Below are 27539 nucleotides of genomic sequence, written 5' to 3' on the forward strand. Positions count from 1 at the left end.
GCAATTGCTCTCTCCTGTTCTCATTTGCAAGTGAATCCCCTCAGGGACTGGGATGAAAAGACAGGAGAAGAATGGCTTCTGATTTTGCAAATGCCAGATTTGGTGCAGCAGCACTGGAATGGTCACTAGAGCTGTCCCCCATAGGCAGTGCTCAGCAAATCAAATGGTCACTTGTTTTGCAGCACTAGTAGGATGTATTAATACATACTTACACTGTGCCTTTCTTGCCTTCATGTTCAACTGCTCCTGTGACACAGATTTTGTAGCCTTACTCCTATGGAGAGCAACTCAGAGAAAAGAGGAAGAGGCATACATTTCCCAAATGGCTACCACCATTTGTCTGTTTAATGGTACCACCAGGAAACGCTGCAGAGGTATGCTCTCTCTATTACATCGTGGTCAGAAAGCCTGTTGTTGAGAGTAAGATAGATGATGCACAGGTTCCCTGCAGGTCGCATCCTGTGCAGTTATGTCCCATTTGGGAGCTGAAATGCCTTTTTCACTAAGGGGAATGTGCCTCCCATGGACCACCTGGTAAGAGATACACAGTCTCAGTCAATGATTGAGAGAGAATTTGAACAATGTGAATTTACATAGTAGTAATAACATGTTCATAGTGAGACTCACAAAAGAGACATTTTTTATTAACAAGAAAGCAATGCACATTAAAGAATCAGTGATGTCAGAAATGAAGTCTGCATGCCATAGGAACACTTAGGTTATGATAATTGTCTTTCATTTTATTTGTAGCCCTAATAAGATGTTGGAACCGGAGGTGGGTTTGTGGTATTTCTTTTCTATTGGCACCAAAATGGCAAATATTAATTACTTTACTGAACTGAGTCCAACATTGCTGAGCTTCTCCACTGCTTAAGCAGGACAGATATAAAATGCAAGGCCATAGGCTCCTTGTATTCAGTGCTTGAACAGGAGCCAGGCTACGTCACTTAATTTCTGTTAAGTGGCTGGATCGTTTATAGCCTTTTAAGAATAATATCACCCACTGCATGCGCTGTGTTAACACAGCTAAGTATCAGAGCCCACTTCTTCAAGAGCATCTGTTTTGCCACATACTTAAGTCAGCAATTCAGATAATTCAAGGAAAAGGCTATGCAAAGCTATTGAGGGAGACCAGTGAGCAGATGAGGTATTGTTGTGTTCGGTGATCCTCTGCTCTGACTGCTGACTTTCGTCAATCCCACTTGTGGAACTGTGGCCAAAATTTCTAGGCATTGGGGCTGTTAATGGTAGTGATGCTTAAATCACTGTGAGATTACAGATGCTGTATATTAGTTTACAGTCTTCTGGTAAAAAATAAAAATAAAAATAAAAATGAGCACTCTATTGCCAAGTTTGAATAACATACTTTAGAGAGAATATTTTTTCTTATTAAAAAGTTTTTAGTTGTATACATCTGTCTTCAGTTTTTCTAAATGTGATTTTGTGTTTTATATCCATATAGGTAGTTTGGCCCTGATCCTACAAAGCTATTTCTGTCATATCTTTCATGACTTTCATGAAACAACAGGAGCTCAGCACTACTGACACAAGGACATTTATTTCAAAGCAGAATATTCCATATCTCCTGAAAATCTTGGTACTGATTCAAAGTGGAAAAGGAATGTGTCTGCATTAAGCAGATTTAGTGAGCTGGGGTTGCATTCTGTGACCTGTTTCCCTACACTATGTTGGCTGGCATGTTCTACTGCAGCATTTTAAGGTAGCTGAACTCTTGCCTTTGTTAAAGATATCTGAATACAAGACAGTGGGAACTGAAATCTTGGGAAGACTGAAAATAAACACTGTATATTGTACTTTTTCATAAAAAGGAATTTATTATTATTTTATTTATATTTGCATTTTTCTTTTTTTTTTATCACATACCTTGTAATCAGGACATGAGATTATTCAACTTTTGAAGTGTAGTATCAAGCATAATGTCATAGCAAGACAAATGCTTGTTCTAGTGATCTGACTTTGAACAAGCTTTACTTGCTGTTGCTTTTTTTTCCTTTTCCTTTCTTTTTTTTTCTCTGTCTTTTTGATGCTTTGAATGATTATTACTGAAGTTCCTTTGTGCTTAATCAATTCAATGTTGCACGTTTCTTTTGAGGATCCCATGCTTGACAATCCTTTCTTGCTTGGCTATCAGGTAATTTGACGTGAGGTAAATGGTGGGAATGTCCCAGGGCATCACTATAGGATCTAAATCTCTAGTGACTCTTTAATTACTCAGAGGGGAGAGGGGATTAATCTGGCAATGGTCTAAGTCTGAGATTTTGCAATTAATGCAGACCTGCCTTAAGTAAAACATACAGGCTTGTCTCACTGTAGTGCTTAAATATTTTAATAGAAAATGTATTTATGCTATATTTCTAGTGTTGTTTAGTATTTTTTCTTATTTTTCCTATTAATTATTTTCACTTACTTTTTGTATAATAATTGTTAATGGTCTTACTACCTCGCAGCTTAGCAGGAGTTGATTCTCCTTCCATATTGCTTTACTGCCATTCAGAATCTACAGGAAACACTCAGATTCTTTCTCATACTGACATAGTTTGTATTTTGCTACAAGATGACTCTTTATGGTAAATCCCCACTGTGGCAAGCAGTGATTTGCTTGAATGGTATCAGTCTTCTTCCATTTATTCTTACTTTCTATATTAGTTAGTACCTTGAGCCTTGCTAGAAATGCAGCCATTTGTGTCAGTCCTCTAATCTCATAGTGAGAAACATCCTCAGTCCTTACCTTCACCAATGCCCAGCCCGTAGAGGTGAGGCAAGTGCTGGGAGAGGCAGCAGAAGGATAAGAAGATGAACCTGTAGCTATATTTCAGAGAACTCTGACCACAGTCAGCATTTTCTGTATTGAGTCAACTCTCCTTCACGGCTTTTAGATATCACTGAGAGTCCTTAAACGCAGATTTTTATCTTTTTTTCTTTTTCTTTTTCCTTTTTTTTCTTTTCTTTTTCTTTTCACTTGAAAAAAAAAATCATTTACCTATGTTTGTCATTACTAGGTCTTAGATTTGGAGGTTTTAAATCCAATTCCGAATTGTTAGTTATCAGTATCTACATCCAAACATTACAACTGTAGCATACTGCTTTTTTGTTTTTATTTTTTTACTTCTCATCATTTGCCTGGCAATGAATACACTCTTTCAAGGGCAAAGAGGTAAAATCAGGGTATGAAATATAAATGAGAGATGATCCTGTTCAAAAGAAAAAAGTAAAAATAAAATCCCCAAACCCTGGGACTGTGAAAACTGCTCTCAGTATATGTGTGTGGAAAGAGTAACAAAATCTCTGATAAAGCAGAGCTGACAGAAATGTGGTTTTTCTCTTCCAGGTGGCCACATGAATCCTTCTATACGGCTTTGTCATGTGTTTTATCTGGTACCACCAGACTTCTTAACACTCTCAGCTCACTTGTGAGACTAAACAGTTCCTTCACAAGACAATGCTGTACTTTTTGCAAGAATCACATCATTCTCATTAATTTTAATGAGCGTTTATTGCATCTCAAGTGTGTTATTTTTACATCCTGAAATTTGTGACTGTTGAAGGATTAGAAGCGTGAATTTTTATTATTATTATTTGGCCTTGGTGGCGCAGAAGAACTTACTGTTCCCAGATATGTGAAGGAGCAGTACTGCACAAGGTATATCTTTATTCCTTCTTTATGCAGAGTTAAAAGTCTGGCACATCTGTGCCCTAATACAGATTAATGAAGAATAGAATTTTAAGGCTTTTATAGTCATGTCTTCTTAGATTTAGCTGAGCATTAGAAATGCATAGGGAAACAAAGAAACTCAAATTGTCAGAAGAGTGACATTGTCCTGACACAGGACTGGGTTCCCTTGATGCTGTTTTGCCATTATAGAATATGTTCCTATGTTTAGTTATTGTTATTTGTTTATATTTCAGGAAGGTGAGCATCTTACCCTTATTTCATGTCAAAGAGTTTTTCAGACAACATCAGTCTCTTTCCAGGCAGTTGACCACTTAATATGAGAAAGCCACTTCCTTAAATTGTACAGCTGGACTTGGTACCTGTATTATATTAGATTATATCAGCTTGATTAGATTTTGCTTTAATATATTTTCATTGGCAGAACTTTCTGTGGACAGAATAAAGACATCTGAATTTGTCTGCTGTTTGATCAGAACATGCTGTTCTCTCCCTGCATTCTCTATCTTTCCCATTCTTGATCAAAGTGTAACCTACCAAAACCTAAAAGCAGTCAACGATGCAGACATTCAAAGTAGGTGCTATCATTTATAGGGGGAAAAAGGTCTTCCCTAATTGCCATTTCCAACTTAGGACTAAGGTTGAGTAATTACTACAGCAGGATTAATTTAATACTGTTTTATTAACACCGATGTTTCAAGGAGGAGTTCAGGGAATTAGAAAAATGTGCATTTTCTATGAAATACTGTCCCACTTAAGAAAATTTAATAGCAATCTACAGTTTAATTGCAACATCATAAAGGAATAAAGATAGACAAGCATTTGAGCATGCAATGATCACAGCTGTTTTTTTGTATTGTAATCATGCTAAATAAGAAATACGACATTTTGGTTGTACGTGTTTTTACTTTTCACTATTCCATGTAATTTACAGGTCCCAGGTTAGCGAGAAAGATGGAGAAAGTTTCTTTATGTTGGCTACCACTGCTCTCCCCGTCCATCACTGGATCTATGGAATCTCTCTGTAATGAAAACCCATGTTGTGTAGTGTTATAAATACCGGATCCAGTAGGATCAGAGTTCACTGATGCACATGTTGAATTTTTTTGTTTAGGCAGTTGCACTACCAACAAAGCAGAACTTCTAATTTTGGTCCAACATGGTGAAACATAAGGAATTTTGTACATGATTTTTCATTTTCCACAAATGATAATGCATCACTGGCATTACAGTTATCTCAAAGGTGGTAATGTTTCCCTGTATATCTCTATAGAAGACAAGGAACAGTGCTGCTTCATGTGGAACAATGAAGTGCAGGATGCAAGGTGATAAATGTGTGAAGTGCAGGATTCATGAAGTGAGCCATTTATTTGGGTTTTAAATAGTTATTTGGCTAATACTAATGCTCACAGGCAATTTCAAATATGTGTTTTTTAGGTAATTAAGTACAGTGGGGTTCTTCCTCTATCATTTTTTTTTTTTTGTGTGTGTGTGAATAAACAGTGTACCCTTTTTTACAAGGCTAACACTTTGATGCTAATGACTACAGTAAAAGAGTATTCCCAGTGCGCTGAAAGCAGCATTCATAGGTAGAGATCATAAACAATCAGGTGGCTGAATTAGGGTTGCAGAAAACATTTGTTGGATAGTTTGACACAACAAATAGTATTATGATAATGAAAGTTGCTCTGCATTTGAACAGTGCCATGTTAATTCAGCTGGATCAATCTGGCTTCCCCAAACCCAGAGTCTCTCCACATCTTGATTTCTTCCCTATCCCAACCGTTGTGTCACTTAACGGGCTGAAGGAAGGTTCCTGGGCTCCCATGAGCTCTGTTACTGAAGAAAGAATGTTGGTGGTATGTGTGCAGGGGAAGAGGGAGGAAGGGCCTATTAGGGCAGAGGGTTTCTTGCTATGCCTTCTCTCCTCAGCATGGACTGGAAAACATTAATCACAATTTCTGGTATCAAGACTGTACTATGAATTTTAACACTGGTTATGATTGGAAGACATGAGTTGGGCTGTGGGTCTTTCTAGCCTGATATTCTGTCTGTAGCAGTGGGTGAGAACAGATACTTAGAGAAGGGCAGAGGCTCAAAAAGAGTGGTCTACTCCTGGCTAAAACCTCTCAGCAGTCAGCAGTTTAGGGATTACATAGTGCAGACTCAGCTCAGTGGAAGAATAAAATATCCAGAAAGATCCCATGTACTGAACATCTGTAGAGTCTTTATGACAATGGAGTGATTAATTTTCTTCCATCAGAGGTCAGTTGAGGTAAAGCAGTAGGGTTTATCATGCTCTAGAGTAAGAGGATTTGGCTGGGTCATAAATAACTCACTGCTGTGTAGTATTTGCAATACAGCAATGTATAGGTACTTCAAGGGAAAGAGCCTGCTATTTTGGGATGTATGTATACCTCTAATGGGAAATCTATCCCCATTTGCACTGTGGCTTAGTTTCACATTCGCAGTGCATGTGAATCAAGAACTAATCAGTTTTGAGTTGATCACAGCAGAAGACACAGGAAATCAGAGGATGATCATTCAAATAACAATCCATCATGAAACTGTCTTCCTTAGTGAAATGACAAGAGAATGAAGAAGGGGAGAAATGAGCATGTGACAGCCATCACCTTTTCCAATTGCTATGATGATGTGTGCTCTAACTTTAAATATAAAGAGAATGTTTGGTGCAAAGCATGCCTGCAGCCATCATGTTTGAAGATGCAACTGAAACATGATGTTATAGGAGATATGTGGATATGCAGTTTTCCACTCTTTTGTTTTGTTACTGTGAACACATGTGGGAAGTTAAGGATTCATGAGGCTTAGAGAGAAATGGCTGCATTGCTGTCAGTGAGAGTTCTGGCTTTATTGAAATCAGTGGTTAAATCCAGAGTATAGGAGGTTGTTTTTTAAAGATAGAGCAAAAAATCCAGTTTGAGATTTCTGTTTGCAAACCTCGTTCAAATATACTTCTTTTACACAAACTATCTTAGTGCATCTAAAGCACGAGAATATCGGGATAGTTTTCTCCAGAGCTCTGTCAGGGTTTTTCATCAGCTGAATTTTATCCTTGTCACTGATTTATTTTTCATCCAGGAATTTTCTTTACCAGAGCCTGATAATTATGCTGACTGGTTTGTGACTGTTTCTGTAGGGATCTAAACGAAGAGCACTGTTATTCTTCTCAGTTGCAACTGCAGTATGTTTTGAAGCTGTAGGAGAGATTTGGTGCATTAAACTAATACCTGTATAGAGGGGCTGGGAGTGGGAACAGGACCAAGGCAGTAACTTTTTCTCGCTTATTTGGAATTCAGATTCATGAGTAAATTGGAACACTGCACTGAAGCATTGGATGCAGGATAGCATATTGAAAATGACCTCATAACATTCTGCATTACTGAGCTTGGATAATGTTAAAGCAATATGGAACCAAAGAAGAAAAGACAGTTACTTCACTGCCTGGGCTGGGAGTTACCAAACGCTTGCCAGCTTTGACTTCTGGAGGAGAGATACAGCCATCTCAACTGACCTTCTAATGACATTGTACTGTTTGGGAAGCAGAAGAATTGTGATCATCCTTAAGAAACAGCACTGTACAAAACTAGAGACAATGATTTTAACACAAAGCTTTCTTTCAAAGTACCTTCCCCTTCTGAGATTAACTCTAATTCTTCACCCAGGCATCTTATTTTTAAATAGCTGAGTGTTAAGGACTTGCAATTATCAGAGGCAAGCAGCACCATAAAACAATAGGAAAATTAATTGTAAGAGAACATAAAGTAATTCAGTCAGGCACAATAGCCTTAGGGTGGGTGAGCACCAGAGTAAGAGTGGACATGTTGTGATTCATCTGCCTACTTTTAACAGCTACCATTCAAATTTGATTTAAATACTGTAAACACAAGTTTTTTTTGTGGTGTGACTGGAACTGTAATACAGCTGCAAAGTTCCAGAGGAAAATGCTGCATTGCAGCTCCCTTTCTGTTCTTAGCAAATATCTTCTGGCATGTAGCATGAAGGGGAGGAGCTTCAACACAAGCAGGCTGTTTTCAGCTTCATTATGCAGATCAGCCGTCTCTATCATCCACATTATAAAAACATCCTTAACTTCCTTCGGGGATGGAGGGGAGAGATAGTAAGGGAGGAAAGAAACTAAAAAAAAAGAGGTCAGACAGCTTACACACTGATTTCCCCTGGTATTATCATTCCAGTGTCTCTCAAAATGCAGTATTCTTGCCTTTGTACAGATCCAACAGAATCTGACATCCACGTTGCTTAATTTAAACTCAGCTTTCCACTGGGATTTGGTACTAGACTTTGTGTTTTGTGTGAGTTTGAGAAGGTGCTTCAGGAATGCTTTAGCCAGTGTACAGCCCTCACTTTGTTCAACCTTGTGGTTCATAGCTTGTTGCTGCCATCTGAAAAGGCCTTCAAGTAACCTTGAGAGGGAGCTGACCAGAAGCCTCTCACACATCTTTTAACATCCAAGGGGCAAAGAAGGAAGGATTTTGGAGTCCCATATTGACAGTATCCATGCTTTCTGACTTGCCTCCCAGAGAAAATTCCCTAAGTTTCTTTCAATAGAAGGGAAAGCGAATGCTGCAGATAGAGCCAGGCTGGGAGGAGAGCTGTCCTCAGACATCCCAGAGAACCAATCTGTGTAAATGGGACAATTTAGTGCTGTGTCATACCAGGTGAAAAATGGGATGTGGGGAGGGGGAGGGGGTTCTGCAACCCTATCAGCAAGACACAGTACAATATCATTGGGAAGAGCATGGTAACCTGCAGGCCAAGAAGTAATACAGGAACTCTCAAGGTCCCATCCAATCCAGCAGAGACTAAGGAGATTATCCCTTCCAGCAAGAGCAGATTGAAAATGAAAAGAGGAGAACTACAATAAGGCTTTTTGCCATTGACATACTGCAGGTTAATAGAGAATATTCTGTTGCCTTCCAGAAATCTCAGATACCCTAAAAAGATACACAGGGGTCCTACTCTCTGAATTTCAGCAAAGCATAGAGTGTAGAATGGAAATCAGTTTATTTTATATTTTCCCCACATTGGAAATTGAAAGCTTAAAAGAGAAGAAAAGAATACTGAGAGCAGCAATGCGCTGTCACGTTTTGCTAGCTATATTTTCAACCTTTTCATATATTTTATCCTCCCCCAACATCATCTATCACATTTAAATAGAATTAGGAAGCTGGTGAATACTGAAATAGGTGATTGCCCTGCAAAAAAGGGGAACATTTCAGGGAAAAAAAAAAAAAAAAAAAAAAAAGGCAGGAAAGGAGCTTGTGCACAGAGCTTTTGTTCTTGCTTGTTTTGCAACCCAGGCCTTTTGCAGGCCCATGCGAGTTCAACTCTTGCATTTGAAGCCTAATGCTGAATCCATTACAGGGCTCTGGTGAGCCTGCAATGAATTCTTGTCATTCCTAGGAGGATGCTCATGGCTCTGTTAACAAGGTTGAAGTTGCCTGGCCCCAGGCTACATCTCCTATTTTAGGAAGGAAACAGTACAAAGGTTGAAATCACTTTTTTTTTTTCCCCTCCATTGCCTGTCTCTTAACTTTTCATCAGGGATGCATCATTTTTCTACGGTATTAAAATATTTACAGAATTGTTGGGAAACAGAAGAAGCATTCAGACAAAATATTCATAATCTTCCCCCATAGGTTCTGCATCCAAAACTGCTTCTACCAGTGTATTAATTAATTAAAGTACCTTTCCTATTGTTTTTTTTTTAAGTATCCGTCATTGCTGATGTGCATCTGCTATTGAAGCTATTGCTCTGAAGAAGACAGCACAATTATACAATGATGTGGGTATGTTTTGAAATTAAAAATAGAGTAAGAACTGAGTTCCAGCACTCTTGAGATACAGTCTAAGTGCTGTAATTTGGATACCCAGACTAGACAATTACTCATCTCATCTAAGATAAATGAAGAACTTGGGTCCTTCAAGTTTTTGGTGTCAAGCCAAACGATCACGGATGGTGCCCCTTATTTAGATAAAATAAACCCAGTTGTTGGAATAGGGTAAAAAAAAAAAACCAATAAAATACTAAAAAAGTATGTTGAACACTTTCATGTGGAAAATCTGGTCTGGCAAGCACACTGTGTTTGGTAATTGAATGCAAGAAGCAGCAAATATGGCTAATGGCTTACTAGTGTTCAGGAAAGCTATGTGGAAAAAATGATGTGTATTGTTCCCAAAGGTGATGAAAATCTTTTGCTTGAGTGATTTGTTTGCTACAAAATTAAGTGGAAGTGTTCTAAGACTCTTTGTAAGTTTTTTATATGTTTGTTGAATTTTTTTGACCAAAAATAAAGAAAAATTTAAAAAGAAAGAAGAAAAATCATGAAAATATTTTCAAATTTTTTTTCAATATTTTTCATTTTCCACAAATAACCCAACCATTTTTGCATGATCCAAAGCAACCTATTTTTTTTTACTTGAGATTTAGCCAAGAAGCCAAATCATCAACTTTTTCACATTGCTTTAATTGACTCACATCTGGTAGCACCTCAATTTTGCCAGGAGAGAAGACTGTGAGGTTTGTAAAACCTCTAGTCTTCATTCTGCAGCGCAGAGAGGTGACTTGTTTCTTGAGACTCAACTTTTTTCATACTAAAAACACTGGATTCCCAAATTGTCAAAGGTAAGAACAGAGTAATTCTCATTAATTTTAATGGAAATTTTAAACACAGGGTTTAAAATAGATCCCTTAAGACAACCTCAACTCTTCTTTGATGAGAATGGTTACTTCTTGCCAAAACAAGATCTCTTACATATTTTTCAAATGGATAGACAAACCTCATTCATGATGATTAAATTCCTAGTGTTTTGCAGACTATGTTCTGTCTACTGCTGAAAGTGCGGGAGACAGGACAGAAGGGTGGTGCAACTGGGAATAACATCAGAGCTTTGAACAGAACTGATCTTCAAGAACTGCTTTGCACCTTGAAGCATTGTTTTCAGAGGAAGTATGGGTCTTAAAATGTCACATCTTAAAGCAGTGTAAATGACAGAAACAAAATTTTAAAGAAAAGAAATAGAAATGATGAGTAGACCGAATGTTTTTGTAAGTTATAGAAATAATGCCAAGTTGCTCTTACCTGACAATTGGAAGAGACAGTCAAATAACGTCAATTTTATGTGCTTTCTAGAAGATCTGAAGTTTGGAAAAGTTAACTTTCTCAATCTGTTCTGATGAAATATCTCTCCACTGTCTGTTCTCAGTTGCTATGGAAAAGTTAAGAAAAGTATGCATTGTACATTTTTGTGAGTCAACAATTTACCTCACATTCTCATTTGGAAAAAAAAACGGCATCTTTCCTGCTGTCTATAATCTACTCCATGTTGTAGTTTTTGTGGTCAAGTATTTAAATACTATATTTGTTGGAGTCTGGAATCAAGTTAACAATTGGTACCAGGACTTGATCTTACAGCATGTCTCCTTCTGGGCACAGAGACCACCTGAAAAGCATCTGAGTTGATGAAGGCTTTCAAATGCAGTCAGTCTTTACCAGAAACTGCTTGCATGGAAATCAATGGCAGAATTTCCAGGAAAAGTTGACGTCTGTGAGAACAACCAAAATTGTGTGCTCTTTAAAGTTAGCCTTCCTGAAGTCCAATCACATAATACAAGAACACAGAGGAGATTTGGTGAATGTTGAGCTAGAATCATTGCAAAACATTTCTTTTCCTAGGAAACTATTTCAAGAAAAACACACATAGAAAGGTCAAGTCATTTAGAAGTCCACCTACTATATACTCTTGAGAAAGAAAATGAATTTGACCCAGAAAAAACATTTTCATGATGTGAGCAACAGAAAAAATTAAGGACCACTTCACTTCTAGAGCAGAAAGTGGATAATAATGACATTGTCTGAGCACAACACCACTACGAGAACAAACTTTGAGAGCTCATAGAGCAAAACACCAAAATACATGATATAGTTGCAAAATGCAGCAGGTTTTAAAAGTAACAGTTAAATAAAGTAGACAGATAGTGTTCAGAAGGTTTGTTCTCCCTTAAGTACCTGCAAAGTATTGCAGTCTTTGAAAACTTATTAGAATCATAGAATTGGATTTTCTTTTTTTTTTTCAGTTGAAAGGGACCCTTAGAGGTCATCTAGTCCAACTCCCCTGTGATAATCAGGGACATCTGCAGCTACATCAGGTTGCTCAGCTCCAACCAGCCTGACCTTTAGTGTCTTCTGTTCCTGTGCTTCACAACCCTCATGGTAAAAAACTTTTTCCTTATGCTCAGCCTGTCCTCATTGGAGAGGTGTTCCATTCCTTGGATCATTTTTGTGGCCCTCCTGTGAACATGCTCGAACAGTTCTGTGTCTCTCCTGTACAGAGGACTCCACACCTGGAAGCAGTACTCCAGGTGAGGTCTCACCAGCACACGGTAGAGGGGCAGTATCTCTTCTCCCAGTCTTCTGGATTAGGGATAGAGCTTTTCTTTAGCAATCTTCTGTTAGTTAAATAAAAATAAATGCCTCAAATGTTGGCTGGGGGATGAAGAATAATATACTTGTATTTTCATTAGTGTAGCCAGCTTTCATCTGGTCACTGTGGAATATTAAATATTGGAAATCAATAGTGTAGCTGTATATATGGACAGTGCATTTTATGAGTAATTACTAATACCTTACTACTCTGCATGTCTACATTCACTTCAGCAAATAATGCTGGTTTTAATGTTGATAAATGTGTAGTATGAACTGGCTGGCTTAATTAAAACTGCTGGGATGGAAACACTAAATACTGTGTGATGTTTTATTCAGGATTATAGCATCTTCTTTAAATGTTTGTGGGGATCACTGGGAAACCATGAAACATATGCTACTGTCAAGGCATGGGACACGTCAACACCTGAAGGGCCCACAAAACCCGTTGTGAGGCCAAAACTTCCCAAAGCCACAGAGGAAAGCAGGGGCTATATGGGGCTTTGGGGATTGTGCCAGGGTTTAGGACAGGGAGGTAGAGGCCACCACACTTCACACAGCACTCCAATGTGGTGCTTGCTTCCTCCCTGAGCCAGCATCTACTCTAGGTCTTTTAGGGAGAAGACCACCTGGAAAACTGAAGAATTTGACTTGGTCTGCTCTGCTGCAGATCCTTGGACCAGTCCTGATTTGTCCTCACTGCACTCATCCCTCCTGCCTTATTGATGGTATGAATTTTTCTGGGTATGATGATTTTATTTCAGATGAAAAACAACATTATCCAACTGATTTTATTATTGCATTTCCAAAATGAAATAGTTTAATATTTCCTTGAAAAGTCCTCCTAATTTTTCATATTAAAAAATTATTTCAGTTTAGTTTTCACAAATTTATATATCATAGACTTAGCAAACTATTTCCTTTATCCCTTAAGTGAAATATATTGAAATTAATAACAGTCAGGCTTTTGGACATACAGAAAAGAAATCCAAGGAAATCGCAACCAACCATGTTTTTCAGGTTATATTTTTAAATGATTTCCTGTTTAGGGTGTTTAAAACTACTACAATATTAAATTATGAGGTTCATTCATATTCTTAGGAACTAGATCAGATTCCTCTGTATTAAGTATTTTTGTAGCTGACCACTGTAGCTAGTCAGCATGCCAGAAAAATAGCATAAAATAAAATGGGCATCTTCTACCATGTTATCTCAGATCCCTGAAAACTGAATGTCCTCTGACTCTCAATCACAGAATCACAGAATCACAGAATTACCCGGGTTGGAAGGGACCTCAAGGATCATGTAGCTCCAACCCCCCTGCCTGGCAGGGCCACCAAACATACGCCTTTACTAGATCAGGTTGCCCAGGGCCCCGTCCAACCTGGTCTTGAACATCTCCAAGGACGGGGCATCCACAACCTCACTGGGCAGCCTGTTCCAGGACCTAACCACTCTTCTAGTAAAGAACTTTCCCCTAACATCCAACCTAAATCTTCCCTCTTTCAACTTAAAACCATTTCCCCTAGTCCTGCTATTATCAGCCCTTTCGAAGAGTTTACTGCCCTCCTGGGAGTAAGTTCCCTTCAGGTACTGAAAGGCTGCAATGAGGTCACCCCGCAACCTTCTCTTCTCCAGGCTGAATATCACATATCACATATCAATATCACATTTCTTTTGCTCAGAAAAATGTATCTTCAATTGGTCTAAAGGAAAGTAGTTTATTCAGACTAGATAAAACTTTTATTTAAAAGAAATTCATGAAACAAAATGGAAAATAATAATAATAATAAGAGGACCTGTGGGGTATCTGAGAAGAGGAGAATGTTGGCAAGATGAGTTACCACAGAGCTGGATGATGTCCAGAGTCTTCTGTGCTGAAGACCTTCAGAGAATGCTGGGGCTGATATTGTTCTGAGTATCATCCAAACCAAGTAATATTTATGATGGACTTCATTTTCCTTCTGGCATTATCCCTTTGACAGGGACTTGAGGTATGATATAATTTTTTCAAGCAATCCTTTACTAGTCAGTTTCCCAGAGACAATGTGCAGATTTCCTTCTATGGGAAGACAGAACAAGAGATGTAAGGGTTTGACCAAAATTTCTGCCTTAATTTGCCTCAGAATTTTAAAGTATTCTGAAATTAAGAAATAATTTTCACAGTAAATCATGATCACCTCCCTCCTTATCCTGATCTCTGTCACTCTGTTAACTCATCATTTCAGTGAAATTCAAATCTTATCAGTGGATCAATTATTTGGTTTCTTCTTAGGAAACACTTGAGCTTTACCCAATAGTCAGCTTGTTTGTTTGGTTTTTTTTTTGTCCAAAGTTGCTAGGATTTGGATAGCTACTGATCAGCATTTATCTTGAGAACAGTCCTGGGGAGAAGGATTTTGGGGTGCCAGTTGATGAAAGTCTTAACATGAGCTGGCAATGTGAGATTTTAGCCCAGAAATCCAACTGTATTCTGGGTTGTATCAACAGAAGTGTGACCTGTGTGTTGAGAGGTGATTCTGCCCCTTTACTGTTCTCTCATGAGACCCAACCTGGAGTACTGGGTCCAGTTCTGGGGCCCCCAACACAGGAAGGACCTGGAGCTGCTGGAGTAGATCCAGGGGAGGGCCACAAAGATGATCAAAGGGCTGGTCACCTCCCCTTTGAGGACAGGCTGAGAGTGCTGGGACTCTTGGAGAAGAGAAGGCTTCGAGAAGACCTTATAGCAACTTTCCCGAACTTGAAGGGGACCTAGAGGAAAGCTGGGAAGACACTTTGTGTAAGGGCATGTAGTGACAGGACAGCGAGAAATAGTTTTAAACTGGAAGAGGGTAGATTTAACTAGATTTTAGGAAGAAATTCTGTACTGTGAGAGTGGTGAGACACTGGAAGAAGTTGTCCTGTGAGGTTGTGGATGCCTCCTTCCTGGCAGCATTCAAGGCCAGGCTGGATGGCGCTTTGAGCAACCTGGTCTAGAGCAAGGTGTCCCTGCTATAGCAGTGGGCTAAAGAGGATCTTAAAGCTCCCTTCCAACACAAACCATTCTATGATTCTACGATAAGCATTTGCTAAGAAAATCATTCTCTGGATTTTCGTTTTGTTTCATCTCTACTGGAAGACTAGAAAACTTTAGGATGGTTTTCAAAGCAAACCAAAGATTACACTTAGCTATATGACACATACATTTATATTAAATAATCACAGCTGACGCAAAATTTTTAGTGAATCTATTGTCACAGTCCTTTTTTGGCAAATTATTTGTCCTGGATCTCTGCAGAGGCATCCAGATCAAACAAAATTTTCTGTTACTAAAGAGAGTAAATTAACTTCTCTGCCAGACTATTTCAAGGAAGAATACAAAACATCAGAATATGATCTCCTGCAAAACAAGAGCTTCCACATATTCTTATTTCGTTCTTGAACTATCTGCAGTTTTTAAACAAAAGAACACAGTAAAACACAGTATTTTATGGTTTTATTTCGTATAGCCACAAGAGGGGGTGTGAAGAACATTATCTGCTTTGAAATTTCTCCCTAAGCCTTTTCTTTAGCGCATGATATGTTAGAGGTATCACGGAACCAGTCATTTCACAAAATGACTGAAATTTTCCGTCATTTTTCAAAATGACTCCTTCACTCACTCATTTGGCAAAATGACTAAAAGTTTCATGCGTTTTATGAAATGACTGACATGCTGGATATTCTGCTACACTATTTGACTGTTTGTTTCATTCAGTAACAGGCATATTGTGAAAAAGGGGTTGCTGGAGAAGGATCCTTTACTTTTTTTCTGCAGTCACTGCTGAAGAAGGCTCTGAATTCTAAAAGTAGCTTCAGAAAAGAACTTTACAAAAGGTATAGGAAGTTCCCAACTATCTGATACTTAAGGAATAAAGCTATGTAACTACTGCTGAGATCTAAAATGCAAGCCAAGATCCCAAATCAAAGCCCAGATATGAGTTTCACCTACTTGCCAGGTAAGTTCTAAAGATCACTATACTTTTTGCTTCCTGCTATCATTATTACTTGCCTATTCCTTTGTTGTGGAATTGCCAGTTAATTCTTTTATATTTCCTCCACCCCTCATAGGTATTAAATTCTATACTGTGGTGACAATGTTCTAATCAAGAAATGCCAGACTAAGGAAGCATCTCCCATATATTATGTGTGTGAAGATGAGAACATCTACATATAACTGGTGGTTGTGATCATCTTGTAAGTACTTATTGCTTACTGTCTAAATATCCAAACATAACAAAATCTTTCTGTCTTGAGTTCCTGAGAAAAACACAGACACCTTGAGCCACTCATTTGTGAAAAAGGCAAGTTGACTGCACTGATATTCAAGCTTAGTCCCAAGGAGATAATGATGTACCAAGACTATATGTACAAATTTTATAATTTCTGAGACCTCACCTCAGAGAGAATGCCAGAAGCGGCCTTTCAGCTTTTCAATAGTTTTCTCCTACCTGATGCCGTGGTTATGCTGTGGAATGATAGAACCGAATTCACTATAAAAATCACACAAGTGCTGGAGGCTCTGTGGCCTCTGCTTAGTTTGGTGCATGGAAAAGCAAGACACCCACAAGGCTAGGGCTCTCCCAAAAGTGACATTAAACATATGGTTCAAACATACGTGGTAGACAATAATTCATGGAACTGACCTGTAGGGGTTTGGTTAGCCTCGTTCTCAAAAGTACCACCCAAAAATCTGGAACAAAATGCTTACCTCATAAAATTCTGTTGGGTACCAATCCCAAATGTGGGCTTATCTCAAGCTCTCTTGCACCAGGGATCAATAACTGCCTCCATAGCATATACAATATGCTCTTAGTGCTCAGCAGTCTTTCTGTTGACTCTGCTGCAAAAACATATCTAGATTAACTGGCCCTCATGACAATGATGTAGGTGACTAAACTGTATTTCCCAGTTAAGCATAAGGAACAGAAAAATTATCTATATCTTTGTTTTATTCCGTGCTGAAAGAAGAGCAGAAAAAAAGGAAAAGATGCATGTACCAAGCGAAAATGGTTCTCTAATGATACAACATCCTAAGCTGAATTATAATACAAGCCTCCTTTGCAGCAAATATTTAACTATAACTAACCTTTCTGGAAGTTACCGTAGTGACATAGTTTAGAATAAAACAAACCATCCAATTTGGTCAGAGTTCTTTCACTCAGCCCTATGTCTTCTGAAAGAGTAGCTTTGATGCATGTTTTTGTTGTACACTCCATCATGGGAGTGTAAATAACTGTTCCTTCAGCACTTTCTTTTTCTCCCATGTTCCCAACTTGCTGTTTTCCTGAGGTGTCTCAAGGGTCAGATGTGAAACTTATCACTGCCGCCTACTCAACCTTTTCATTAACATCCCTGTTCCAGTCCATTTACCTTTCTTCTGCATATTTTATTTAGTTCTGTGCTAAGTAACAATTCTGCAATTAAGAATACTGGCAGCTCATAGACACATTATTTTTTTCCTGGCTTTCTTGCTCTTTTTTGGAAACTTAATTGCTGGCTTTTTAACTTCCAGGTTAGAGCAGCAGGGCGCAGGAGTGCAGTTCATCAAAACCTCTGTATTGTTGCTGATGCGTAAACTGCCTGGCATGGGATACCATGGAGTAACAAAGGTTCATTATTTCATTTGTATTTGACACATGACCTTGAAAAATGTAAATGTTAAATCTATGATAATTTGAGAGTTCACCCTGTCATTTAATATGCACAGTCCTCTTTCTCCTTCTCTTTTTCTTTTTCTTTTTACTGTAAATTTGCTATCCCCAAGGAAAAAGCATATTACAAGTTATCTGAATTTAATTATAACTGAAAGATGATACCCCAAAATGTTATGTTATGAAAATTTTATAAGCCAAGATGAACAAGACTGAGGGAAAAGCACTATTGCTTTGTTAGGAAAAAAAACCCACAGTGAATGAGAATTTCAAAAAGTGCCTAAGGAGGCCAAACATCTCAATTCTTGGCTGTCCACGTTGAGATGTTCTTAGAGGGTCCTGATGTGGAGATACTGTGGAATTTCTTCTCTCTGTAAATAGATTTCTTGCAGATATCTGTCTGAAAAACATTGAAATTGTGGTACACAAAATAATGAGTTGATTCTTACATTTTTTGCCTTAGGCAAATGCTTCAAAAACTGCCTCCCCTGCCTCCATCAATATTTGCTGAGTAGACCTGCATTCAGAAGGGTGTTTGTGAGAAGCAAACATGATAGGTGAGATAACAAACGTGTTTGAATTAAAACATCAGGTGGCCTTTGGAAGCTCTTTAGGAGTCATTCTGTGAGCAAGCAGAAACCCAGCCAGGTGACTAGCATGGCTGTGAGTGATGGTACTAACACTGAGCAGGCAGCAGGAGCAACAAAGAGTCTGAGCTGCTCATAGACTGCAAGATGTTTCCACGAACAATTTGCACATTAATGTTTATTGACAAGTAAATCTGCAAAGCTTTGAGTCTTTCAGTGAGTTATTTTCAAACAAAAGAAGCTGCTAAATATGTCCAACTATTTGGTAGAAATTTAACACTGTTTGTTGCTTAGTTGAGCATACTTTTCAAAACACTAAAGTGAGTGACTGCCTTACATGGGCTTCGTTCTGAATTTCCCATCTTGCTGACGATCTGTCAGGAAAGCATGTTTTAACTAAGTGCATATGAAGGAGAGGTAAGTCAGTTTAATGACAATAAAAACCAACCAACCAAAAAAAAAAAAAGCAGAACTGTAGGAAGACGAGTTGTAGCTGAAAAAAACTGATTTGTATATTCAATGTGTTGAGTCACAGAATACCTTTAAATATTATAAATATTTTCAAAACTCTTTACAGTTTGAAAACCCTGAGTTGTTTTCTTTTCTACCCAGAAGAATGAACACTGAGAGATACAGAAGATGTGATGGACAGTTTTGAGTGAGTAAACTGAACACTGGAAATAGCAGCAATACCTTCTTCTCAGTTCCCCAAAGCATTCTGCCATGAAGGGGCTGTGGCCTTGGCTGTGCACCTTGTCTGTCACCATATCTGCCTGTCACCTGTAAATCTGCTTTTCCAGACTGAACTAGACCTGATGTCACAGCACTCAGTGCACACATTCTTGGGCCTTTCTCTCTCTCTCTCTTGTTTTGTTTTGTTTTGTTTACAGTTACTTAGTACATTAACACACTAACTCTTGCTTCTGCATTCTATCCCTCCATGGAAAATACTTTCATGCATTTCCACAGAGGGTCATAAAAGGCTTGATGAAGAGAACATGCCAGCTTAGGGACAAATTTGAAAGGGCAGTGACCAAGAGTAAAGTAATTCTTTTCAACTGAGTCCAAGAAATTTAGATATCATCTGTATGACCTTGTCATAAGGAACTAAATGGACCAGGGCAAAGGAAGTGTGCATGTGTCACAGATTGATCTAATCCTGCTGAACTCTTAATTTTTGGATGCAGTCTGAAAGGTTAATGAGAAATCCTTTTATTTCATTAACCAAGCACCTTGAACATAGGATAAAACCAGTTTATTTCCTGTTTACATCTAATACACTATCTTGAGTTATCGGGATATTTTACTCTGCAAAAGCATTGCATGTGTCACTGTCACTTGTTACTTTGTGCTAGTCATTACTCCCTTGCATAATTTTCAGCTGCAGTGCAGTATAGATGTACAGCCCATAGACTGATCTCACCTGAAGCCTGACCTTGTGACACTTTTCCTCTGTGGTGAGGGAATTCTTAACCTAAGGCTGTTTGTGTATGAACAGACAGAGCCTTTATTTCTAATATCATCTACTACAGGTTGTTTGCTTTTTTTTAACCTATTGAAAGACCTTAACACTTGCAATAGTGTAAAATTAGACATATATCACTTGCATTTACTGTTTGCAACACAGGAACAACCAGAAATCATATGCTGCATTTCACCTGCATGAAATATCCCAGAGGCAGTATTATAAATATTTCTTCTGCAGAATATCTTTAAACTGCAACTTCTCTTGTTCATCACAAGTGGTCACAACTAGTACTCACACCCAGACCTCTGCACCTTAACTGCTACAATATCCTTTTATTTTGAGTACTGCAGCTGGCAGCTTGGCTCTTTCATTCCCTTTTATAGTCCTGCAGCAAATGTAATCTTGTTGCAGCCCTTTGCCCTTCTCACCCTCTCCGCACCCTCCATGGATACTTTCTTTTTCACATTAAACATTCGTTTTCCCTGTCACTTGTAGAAGATTTCACATCATCTCTTTCTCATGCACTACCAGCAAGTTTAGGAAGAGCAAAGCCAATAGAGAGATGATACCTATGGCTTTGGTCTTGAGTTACTTTTTAGCTCCATTTTGCACCTTTGAACTTTCCACAGTGCATCCACCATCCTTATAGTTCACATTCATGCACCATTTCGACTTTTGCCTCACTTTCCCTTGCCTTGGAGGGAACTCTGGTCTCTGGAAGCCTTTGTCTTTCACTTAACCTGGAGCACATAAATTCCTACTTATCTAGCTCTGCTTGGCTGGCTGTTGGTGCTTTGGTGTAGTCCCTTGAAGAAAGTAATTCTTTTCTTCTCTTCAAACAGCAAGTTAGCATGAATTCTATATAACTTCAGCAGACTTAAAAAGAGAGTGAATGAGAACATCTCAAAGTCCTTTTTAATAGAGGGAAGGCCCCTATATACCAGATAAATGATGTTTTCTGAAATTTTAGCTTAAAAGTAGCCCTAGATCAAAACAGAAACCCCCCATGCCTTGTATTCTTTCTCACCCAGCAATAACCCCCACATCAAATGCGCCAGAAGACTGAAGCAGAGGCAACATTCCTGTCCAAGGACCCTTCAGCTACAAAGGAAACCCTCCAGCTCTCTTCCTTGGAAGACTTTCTGCTTCTTCATCACTGAATAGAGGGAACGGGTATTATATGAAGATAAAGTTATTGCTTGTGCCTGCCTGGAGCACAAGATCGAAGCCTTGAAACTTCCCAACATGTCCTATGGGAGTCTGGAGGTTGGACCTTTCCTAGATCAGTGTAAATACTTTAAGTACTATCTGACTGTGCTCTAACAGGAGTTGGAATAGATTGGAAGCTGCACTGGTCTTAAAAGCCAGTGCTCATAAATACTTGGAGAGCTCAGGCTGTGGGTTCATCCCTAGAATGTGAGACAAGAATTAAGCTTATTTAGCAATTTTGAATTCTATCACAGTCCTAATTTTAGGAAAAGACACACTGTGCTGTATCTGTTTCATTACATGTGTTGAATTTGAATTTGTAAGCCTTTATCTTCTGTTTGTCTTGAATTACAGAAGTATATAGTGCAATGACTTCAAGAGACAGACCCACTAAATGTATAGTTTGTTGGAATTATATCTACTTTTTTTCTTTATTTAGGAAATTTAGATTAATTTAAATGATTGTTTCTTCTGTAATCTCACAGATAGGAGAATGACAAGAGCTCTTATTCAGGCCATTCATACTAGAACAATTCTGTAACTCTCATGTTTTGTTTTGCTTTGTTTTGTTTTGTTTTCTTTATCTTGGTAAAGCAGATGCCACAAAGAAATACTAGGGATCCATTATTTATTTTCATTTTTTATTTTTTAAAAGTAAAATAGTGCAACACTTACAAATGGAAGTTTTACATGAATGATGGTTCAGTCAAGCAGTAATACGTCACTGAGATGTAACTATGCAGAGTTCTTTTGGACACTCTGTTCAGTTTCTGATCTGAGCAGCTTTTGGGTATGCATTCATGACAGTTCAGCATATTGTTTAATGTGATTTTTATATACATTTGCAATTTTAGAAAATATTACTATACTTCTGTTCTTGCTTTTCTCCATTGCTGCGAAAAGAATCATGGTTAAATTGTGTTCTCCTGGCTCCTCTTGGCCTTGTGGAAGACAGTAAGTGTTTTATGGCAAACCTTCAGAGCCCTGTCTGAGGAAGCTCTGTGCAATCAGAATCCTTTGTCTATAATCCCTGTTTCTTTCCAGTCAATGAAAATGACAAAAATAATGTTTGAAAACCAGCGTAGCTATCCATGACTCCTAAACTTGTTAAAATGTTTTGTTCATCCTGAAATATCCTAAGCATGACATAAAAGAGAAAATCCCAGGCTAATGCCCTGACATGTGATGTGTCTGCTTATCCTGGCTGTCTCGTACACTAGAGCTTTTCTGGATGAAGCTAGCTGTGATGACTCTCCATTAAGGCAAAACTTCAGGCAGAGTGCTCCCACTCTCCTTCCTTCTGAATTTGATAACAGTTTTTCCTCTTTTGTTTGTCTGTTTAGGTGATAATCATAGGAAGCCATGTGATAGCCTGTGACACCACAGCTGTTTGCAGTTTCAGTTCTTGTAGTTATGCACATCCCCTGAGACTTTGGTGAGGGAGTATTTTGCAGCCAGAAAGACCGAAAGACCGGAGTTTGCCAAATATGTTTTCTTTTTCTTTTTTTTTTTTTCTCAGTATCTTTTCACAAGTTCTTTTTACTTTTAGAGATAGGGAGAAGAGTGGAGAAATCTTTTTTTTTTTTTTTTTTTTTTTTTTTTAGATAACGTTGCATAAAGCATAAAATGCTTCACATGCACAGAATAAAGGAAAAAAATCTCAATTTCTATTTCAACATGTGATGCTCTCTTTTATTGACACCTATGGTATTTAAGACACTGGTCTGCATATTGAAGACTTGGTTCAAATATAACTTCTTCATTGGGTACCTTTTAGGAAAACTGTAGTTGAAGAGAATTAAAAAAACAGACGGCAGGCAGAAAGTGTAACAAGAAGTCACATACAAAGTCCAGGTAACTTTGGAAGAGAAATGCTGACCCAGTACATGTCTTGGGTATAAGCTGGATATAAGTGGCATACTTTATTCTATTTTATTTGTGCTATTGATATTGTTTTAATTTAAGGATAAAATGTAATGGAGATATGTGTTCTTCCATTCCTTCCACTGCATAGAATCACAAAATCCCACAAATCCCTCAGAAATGCAATGAGTCCCATTCCTTTGTTCACTGTGGTTATTTTTCCAGGCAAAAAATGATTTTCATAGCACAGGTACAGGGTTGTGTATTCCTATGAAGTGATTCCAGCTGGATGTAAAAATATATACAGTAGCCTACAGTCTCCATGTTTTTATTGTTTTTTATTTTTCAGAACCAAAGTATCTCTAATGCAATGCACTATTATCCATACATGCATTTTGTCTGAAGAATAGAGATATGGAACCAGCTGTCATTTTTTTCTGGAATGGGGTTAATTTTTTTCATAGTGTCTGGTATGAGGCTGTGTTTTGGACTAAGGAGGAAAACAGTATCAATAGCACAGAGATGTTTCAGCTGTTGCCAAGCAGTGGCTGCAAAGACCCAAAGAAATTTCAGCATCTTGTGCTGCCCTATCAGTGAGGGGATGAGGGTGCACAAGGAGCTTGTAGGGTACTGAAGCAGGATCTAAACTGGTCAAAATGATATTCCATACTGTGTGATATCATGCAAAACTACAAAACTGGGGGAATTGGCTATGGGGGTGTCACTGCTCAGAAAATGTTCAGGCATTGGTTGGTGATTGGTCAGTGATTGTGTTGTCACAGAATCATAGAACATTTTGAATTCTGAAAGGTTGCTCTCTGATCTCCCAAAGCCTCCTCCAATTTGAATAGACCTAGCTCTTTCAGCCTGTTCTTGTAGGAGATGTGTTTAATCCCTTGGATCTCTTGTGTCCCTCCTCTGTTTGCTCACCAACAGGTTCATGTCTCTCCAGTACTGAGGACTCCACAGTTGCATGCAGTACTCCTGGTAAGGTCTCAGCAGTACAGAGAAGAGCGGTAGGATTTCCTCCCTCAACCTGCTGGCTACATTTCTTTGAATGCAGCCCAGGACACAGTTGGCTTTCTGAGCTGTGAGGGCACACTGCTGAATTACAGCTTGCTATCCACCAGCACTCCCAGGTCTTTTTCGGAGTGGTTACACTAAATCCTGTAATCCCCCAGCTTGTACTGATAGTGGCAGCTGTCACAGTCCTGGTGCAAACCTGGTACAAGACCTTGTAATTGGATTTATTAAGCCTCATAATGTTCACCTGGTCCCACTACTCAAGCCTGTCTAGGTCTTTATGGATGGTACCTCATACCTAAAGCATGTCAATCACATAACACAACTTAGTGTCATCCACAAAGTTGCTGAGGGCAACTGAGACCCCACTGTCAATGTAATTTAGGAAGATATTAAAGAATATCAGTCCCAGGACTGACCCCTGAGGGACACAACTCACCTCTGACCTCCATCCAGACATTGAGCTGTTGACAACTATGCTCTGGTATGATCTTGCAACCAGTTCCATGTCTTCTGAACAGCCCATCTTTCAAGTCCATATCTTTCTAAGTCAGAGAGTGTCAGAGAGAGAAGGATGTTATGGGGAATCATGTTAAAGGCGTTACTGAAGCCCTGATGACATCAGTGGCTCTTCTGTTTGTTGTCCACAGATGCATTATGCCATCATAGAGGGTGGTGCTGAGCTTCCTGTTGAGTTAAACTACAACAAATATTTACTGTATGAAAGCATCAGCTAACTATCAGGTCAGTAGCTCTTCTCTGACAACCTAAAACTGAAGAGCAGAAGCAAAGAACATTAGAAGTTACCTACTCTTGGCTGAAGATAATAACTCAATTTACTTGTTATAAAGGGAAGTAGGGTGACAGTTTATGAGCTGAAAGCTGTCTTTCATGAAGAATATGGAAGAATAGCTTGTAGTCATTTTGTAGAAAGAGAAGTCTTCTGTCTAACTGCTAACACTACATTTCCTAAAGCCATTTAAAAAAACAATATATATATATATATATATTTATTTATATTATTTTTTTAATTGCAGGCATTTGAGCTTAAAAATAAATATGAGATGGCTTCTTTTTAGATTTATGGGTAGTATAATTAATTTTCCATGTCCTCTGCTGTGACCTCAATGAGAGTTCACATTTATTTTTTGCTCTAGAAAGGAAGTAGTTTTGAATATTCAACCGAATGCCAATTGTGCTCATATGCAGCAATAAATGCAAGGTGAGATTTGTAGGAAAAATAGGATCTGTAATAGAGCAAGAAAAGCTTTTAGGCCCATAAGCTCTCTTTCAGGACCAAAAATGAAGTAGTTATCTTCAAAGCTAAAAACAGGTTAGGAACAATTATTCTGAGTTTAATTAGATTGTTAATCAGTTAGACCATCTGAGGTAAAATAGGTAGTTGAAACTGCAGTTCACTGTGAAATTTATGATCATTATTTCCCATTAAATTGCTAAATCTCAAGAAGTTAAACTGTGATGATGTTCTGTATTGTTGTTAGAAAAGATATGCCTGACTTATTTCACCCCTTTGTTTCTCTAGATTGACCAAGATTCAGGGGCCTTCACCATCTAAAATTAATTCCTTCTGGAGAACAGGCAAACATACAATGAATATTTGAACAAAAAAGCATGTGTTAGTATAATTGAACTACTGATCTATCACTGTGTGAATTACACCAGAGATCTCAAGAAAAAGCAATGGCTGGGCATTACTTTCCAACAGCAAAGGAGGAAAAATAGTGAAAAAGGCTCTGTGGTTATCAGAAGTTTGGGATTCTCCTGAGTAGAAAGTCAAAGTCTTGAGGCTTGTATAATCTATTAAAAAATGGAGAAGAGGTTCTGAACTTGTCTGATCTGAAGACATGACAAAAAATATATATCTACTGGTCTCATTTAATAACTAATTGTCATATGCATTAAATTCTGTTCAATCTTCAATGTACTTATTCTCAAAGCACATGAGTAAGGTCAATATTATCCCTACAAAGGAACAAGAACCAAGGCAATTTGTTCCCTGCAGCAAGAGATATCAAATTACGATGTCTGACAAGAGAGAAATAACAAAATATCTGTTCTTATCCATTCACATTCCAATATTCAACTTCTTATACTTTCTGTGAGTAAGCACAGCTATTCTCTTTGTGTCATTGCTACTCCTGTGAGACTTACAGCAGCTGTTTGGTTGTACCTTCTAAAATCCATGCTGGATTTTCTTTGGATGCTAAAAGCATGAAGAAAAGCCTGTCCTTGCCCCACAATAAATGATCTCTCTTCTTTTTTGAATGTGGTCCCAGGGCTGTCAGCAATGCTTTGGAGATGGAGCACAGCCTTTTCCTCCTGCTATCACACTGGCATGTATGATTAATAGAGAAGAATCTACCAGCACTGTCTTCTGCACTTGAAAACCTTAATTCCCTTTTCTAAGAGTGACACTTAATCAAACATTTCTAGAGTGAGAAGGTTTTCTTGGAGGCAACAGTTTATTTTGTGTCTTCTTACTATCAGAGGTTTGTAAGTAACCAGAACTATCTTAACTCTGACTCCTCAGGTTTCAGAATAAACCCAATAAAAGCAAACAAACAAAAAATCCCTAATAAAACCAAACAAATCCAGATCTGAGACCTTGACTGACCATAAGGGTAGCTATTATGTAAATCCAAGGAAAGCACACAATCATATCTCAGAAGCAGTAATTTCACACTGTACCTTTTTTAAATTATTATTATTTTATTATCCACTAAATATTTTAGCTCTAATACATTTTTCCTGTTTTATGATTGTGTATCCTTACAATTGACAAAGCAAATAAACATCAGAAGGTGTCTTTAGAACAGTCCCATTTATCTGAATAGAGTGATTAACAAGAAATAAATTTGTGTATGTAGTAGCAAGCAGACTTACTGTCTAGTAATGCAGCATAAATTCTGTTAACTGGAGATAACCATAAAGCCCTATTAAATCCTTGCACTGTCCAACTTTGTTATGTATATAAATTTGTGACAAAAAATATGGCCTGCTCCTAGGATCAGATATTTTTTCATAGAATCATAGAGTCATAGAATCACAAAGGCTGGAAAAGACCTCCAAGATCATCTAGTCCAACTGTGCACCTATCACCAATATTTTCCCACTAAACCATGTCCCTCAGTGCAACAACTTAAACATTTCTTAAACATCTCCAGGGATGGCAACTCTACCACCTCCTTGGGCAGCCCATTCCAGAGCCTATGTCCAACCTGTATGGTACAACTTGAGGCCAAATTTCTGAACAGGTCAATACTCACTGCATTTCTATGAAGAACATCACCATAATTAGTAATAAATGGAATATAAACAATATGCTAAACAGTGGAAAAGCATCACCGTTATTTTAATGATGGAATAATAAAGCCAATACTGTAATTGAGCTTAGCACTTAGAACACTGTAGTCACAGAAGAGAACTGGTAGCCTTTGATAAAATAGAGGAGGTTTACTGTAATTTGACCGGACCAACAATTTTACAAGTACTCTCCTTGCATCACGGAAAGAAAGAAAAAAAAAACAAACAAAAACATCT

At 38.2% G+C, this 27539-nt stretch overlaps 3 long non-coding RNA genes across 4 annotated transcripts; 2 read left to right on the forward strand and 1 right to left on the reverse strand.

The window, feature by feature from the left end:
• On the reverse strand, positions 1-24632 carry LOC107310271. The gene is made up of 5 exons (XR_004306230.1): positions 24418-24632; positions 13956-14218; positions 10816-10942; positions 3945-4053; positions 1-531 (listed from the first exon to the last, which is right to left on the reverse strand). It is a non-coding gene; the product is annotated as an uncharacterized LOC107310271 (long non-coding RNA).
• LOC116652962 lies at positions 17682-22768 on the forward strand. 2 transcript variants are annotated; one of them, XR_004306231.1, is made up of 4 exons: positions 17682-17786; positions 18292-18385; positions 18993-19073; positions 20915-22768. It is a non-coding gene; the product is annotated as an uncharacterized LOC116652962 (long non-coding RNA). The 2 variants fall into 2 exon arrangements; XR_004306232.1 differs by having other exon boundaries at positions 19028-19073.
• LOC107310270 lies at positions 23733-25919 on the forward strand. The gene is made up of 3 exons (XR_001553541.2): positions 23733-23942; positions 24629-24722; positions 25522-25919. It is a non-coding gene; the product is annotated as an uncharacterized LOC107310270 (long non-coding RNA).
• Positions 25920-27539: the final 1620 nt, after the last annotated feature.

The sequence above is a fragment of the Coturnix japonica genome, chromosome 2, assembly GCF_001577835.2.
Source record: "Coturnix japonica isolate 7356 chromosome 2, Coturnix japonica 2.1, whole genome shotgun sequence".
NCBI lineage: Eukaryota > Metazoa > Chordata > Aves > Galliformes > Phasianidae > Coturnix > Coturnix japonica.